Here is a 4,526-nt window from a genome sequence, read left to right as displayed (position 1 = left end):
GAGTAGTAATTATTATTATTATTATTATTATTATTATTATTATTATTATTATTATTACTTATACCCCGCCCATCTGGCTAGGCCTCCCCAGCCACTCTGGGCGGCTCCCAACAGAATATAAAAAACATTCTAAAACATCAAACATTTAAAACTTCTTTAAAAAGGGATGTCTTCTAAAAGTCAGATAGTTGTTTATTTCCTTGACATCTGGTGGGAGGGCATTCCACAGTGCGGGTGCCACTACCGAGAAGGCCCTCTGCCTGGTTTTATGTAACCTGACTTCTTGCAGGTATACTGGGCTGAGGCCGTTTAGGGCTTTAATGGTCAGCACCAACACTTTGAATTGTGCTCAGAAATGGGAGCCAATGTAGGTCTTTCAGGACTGGTGTTATGTGGTCTCGGCGGCCGCCCCCAGTCACCAGTCTAGCTGCCGCATTCTGGATTAGTTGCAGTTTCCGGGTCACCTTCAAAGGTAACCCCACATAGAGAGCATTGCAATAGTCCAAGCGGGAGATAACCAGAGCATGCACCACTCTGGCGAGACAGTCCGTGGGCAGGGACGGTCTCAGCCTGCGTACCAAATGGAGCTGGTAGACAGCTGCCCTGGACAAAGAATTGAGCTGCATCTCCATGGACAGCTGTGAGTCCAAAATGACTCCCAGGCTGCGTACCTGGTCCTTCAGGGGCACAGTTAACCCATCCAGGACCAGGGAGTCCTCCACACCACCCAAAAACCTTCCAGATCATGCGCTTAACTGCTTTGATGCCAGCTTGAAAACCAGGGGTGTCGGTATTAAACTGATATGGGGAGATGTTTAAGACCCAATCTCCATCGCCCCTGAGAACTCTCGCGGGAAGGTTTGCAAACTGTTCCATGGTTGATGTTTCAACGGTGCCTCCCATTTAATAAGAAATGAATTGTTTCCCCTAATGGAAGATCCAGAGTTGTGTATCGGCATGGCTCAAGTCACAGGGCACATCACCAAGAAACGTTAGCCCCAAAAGAATTACACGGATGTCTCAATTGACGGTGGGAGTTCACAGTACAAAAAGAAACCAATTTCACCTTCAAGCTTTACTAGAATGAGACTTCCAATAAAAAATGGGGGCCATGGGAAGCTGCACTGCCCAGGGCTCCTTTGTGTTAGGCCAGTGCTTACAACAGGGATAGGGAGCCTGATATTGGATTCCACAACCTGGATAGTTCAGTCAGTAAAGATGAAGACTTTTCATCTTGGGGTCATGGGTTCGAGCCCCATGTTGGGCAAGATTCCTGCATTACAGGAGGTTGGAATAGATTACCCTTATGTTCCCTTCCAACTCTACAGTTCTCTGATTCCAGCTTGCAGCCATTGTGGTCAATGGTCAGAGACAATGAAGTACACTAAGAAAACTATAGGTATCCCAGGCTTAGTACAGTGGTACCTCTGGTTAAGTACTTAATTCATTCCGGAGGTCCGTTCTTAACCTGAAACTGTTCTTAACCTGAAGCACCACTTTAGCTAATGGGGCCTCCCGCTGCCGCTGTGCCGCCAGAGCACGATTTCTGTTCTTATCCTGAACCAAAGTTCTTAACCTGAAGCGTTATTTCTGGGTTAGCGGAGTATGTAACTTGAAGCGTATGTAACCTGAAGCGTATGTAACCTGAGGTACCACTGTATTTAAATTGGCCTTGGCCTCAGTTCTTCATATTACCATACACTGCCAGACCACAGAGAAGAGAACAGATATTTAGCTCAGTACTCTCCTCTCCAAATGGCTTTGACTCCAAGTTATCAGGCGTAAGACTTTTCCAGGTTTGCTTCCCAAGATGCTTTTGACTGGAGACGCCAGGGCCCGAAACTCAAACTTTCTGCATTCAAAATGTACTGTGCCACTGATAAGATTTTATCTTTCCCTTTGGATTCCCGGAATTTGGAAGGATGTGAGCGGAAAGAGGAAAGAAACACGTGCCAGAAGCCAATACAAGCAAATGGCTTCACCTGCCTTGTTTATAGGGGATCAGTTTTGTCTGTTGCAAAATGGGTGGTGGCAGGGAAGTCTCCAAAAGTCCAAAGCTCAGATTGACGCAATGCACGGACATTCTTTCTCCAGGAATGATCATGCTTGGAATACTAGAGCAGAGAACATGCTTTATTGAGAAGTAGATACACTGGTAGCATATTCTAACATATCCGGGAAACAGAGATTCACTTCTGTACAAGAATGGCCAAACTCCCCTCCCCACCTGAGAGGGCGCCACCTCACCATTTGCTAAAAACTAGAAGCTGAGGGTGCTGGATGACACTTGCCAGTAATGTGCACAGAAATATAAACTTTGGCAGATTTCGGATGGCAATGAAAAGACAAAACCAAACACGAGAGCCAACCACAGGAGTGTTTGCGGAAAGATCTGTGCTAGAGGGATCGGCTTTCAACTGGAATCCATTTTGTCCCAAGATGGGAGACAAGGAGAGGTGTTTTGGGGGGGGGAGGGGAGGGAGAAGTTCAGCTAGAAACAAAGAGGTTGTGTTCCACACACACAGCAGACTGGAGGCCAAAACATGGCAAAAGGATGGCTTACTTATGCCCTCAGGGTGTTTTGCTTCGAGTTGGAAGGGTTTTTTGTTTGTTTGTTTTTTTGCAAAACCTTACAATCGAAAACCAGACTTGCTGGAAATGGATCGTAACACATCCATCCGACTGATGGCAGTCTGAAAGACAGGTGAAAACACACTGCGCTCTCTGGCCAGGCATCCCCAAGGTCCAAAGGCTTGCGCCAAGGTAGTTTCTAGGAAGGAAAGAAAATTATGTTCTAGGGATGACAAACAGTACTATAAGATGCAACCCGGAGTGAGGCGGTGCAGGGGGGCAAATATGTGACACACACACACACCAATCTCCTTTGTGGCCTCTTTGGTTGTGCTGAATGTGACACACATACAGCCCAGCTTGGTCTGTGGCTCAAGACATGTGCCCTCAGACCCTGGCCTTGTGCAAAAGCAGCTCAGCGTTCAGGGGAGTGGGCTTTTGCCCCCCACCCCCCCCAAATGCTGGGGTGTCACCAGGTGATTCTGCCCTGCACAAAAGGTAGCCGGAAGCAGCACAGGGCAAATGCCACCCGGCGACTCGCACTTCCAAAAGCACGCGCATGTGTGAGGGGCACAGACCTTCAAAGAGCGAGCCTGTCAAGAGGTTTCTGACTCTGTAAGGGACCTCTCTTGCTGCAGCTTTTCAATGGGTTGTCCTCTCTGTGAATAGCAAGGTTAGGCAAAGTGTGCTCGGTGGAGGTTTCCCTTTGGTCTCTGAACACTTAAGGCGAATTTGTGATCTTAATATCTAGGAGCAGGGATGGCTCATCCCATCATCCCCTAAGCTGGGGTTGATGGGAGCTGCAGTCCCCATCTCTGACTTTATAAGACATTTTAAAAAGGCCAGCACTTAACAGACAGCCCATCGGGTCACTCTACCGCACAAGGTTCCTGCCTTTCCTCTCCCTTCTATCCCTCCCAGTCCTTGGGAATGGATGGCACACAGCTCAGGCAAGGGTTCCCCACTTAAAAGATGGGAGGGCTCCCCTTGAAAATGGGCACACCCATTATTTTTGTCAAATTGATGCTACGCGTGCTTGCAGACACATTTTCCAGGCTCTTGGAACTATTTCCACAAATTTTCTAAGGGCAAATTTATCTTGGGATGAGGACCAGCATGCAACCAGGTACGGCACCCTAGAAGTGTGGGAGAAACCCAGCCTCTCTGGGGGAACTCCTGCTTCTGCGAAACCATCAAGCGAAAACAGTAGAGAAGGTCAGAAATGACTGGGGTAGACTGCCTGGCCGTGGTGGCCTATGGGGCTCTCGCAATCTATGGGTGAAATAAGCACACGTTCTGGAAAATGGAAGCCAATTTCCCCCCTGGCAATCCTTTAAAAAACAATGGCTGTTCGCCTCGGCCAGAATGGAGGTGGGGAAATGTCCAGAGTGGTCCCCGGATGAGCACAGAGGGTTCAAAAGATGTAGGAACGTGGAGTGCAAAAGGAGCCAAAACGTGTCAGGGGAAACTAAACTACCACCGCATGAAGGCCAAGCCAGCTGACTGCAGCTAACTCCTGCCTAGATCTGGCACTATCGGATCACTGCCACAATTCAAAGTAGTGCCAAACCTGGGCAGCAAAAGCTGCGGTGCAGGAACAGGCTGGGAAATGGAGCAGTGTCCGGCTGGCAGTGCTCTCTTGAGCAGCCGCCGCAGTGTGGCTGAATGCATGCTCCTTGGCCTGTTAGGTGCGGGTTTCTTTTGGAGCGGGCAGAAGTTCAAAGGACAAAAAATACTTGGAGCAGCGAGGAGGTACCAGGACAAGGGGGCTGGTCAGGGCTGCTGGTCCTGCCATTTCTCCTCCTGCAAAGGAAGTTATAGCTGGCTCTTCAGAAGGGTTTTGTGGCCAGAGCACTCAAAAGCAGCTGCAAGGAGGAGCAAGGAGCTCAATGTTAGGCGACACTGGGCAAGGGCACAACAACTACTGCAGCAGTGGGGGAAGTGGTGCTTTCCCC

The sequence above is a fragment of the Lacerta agilis genome, chromosome 14 (genome assembly GCF_009819535.1).
Source record: "Lacerta agilis isolate rLacAgi1 chromosome 14, rLacAgi1.pri, whole genome shotgun sequence".
Lineage (NCBI taxonomy): Eukaryota > Metazoa > Chordata > Lepidosauria > Squamata > Lacertidae > Lacerta > Lacerta agilis.
This window is presented reverse-complemented; position numbering follows the sequence as displayed.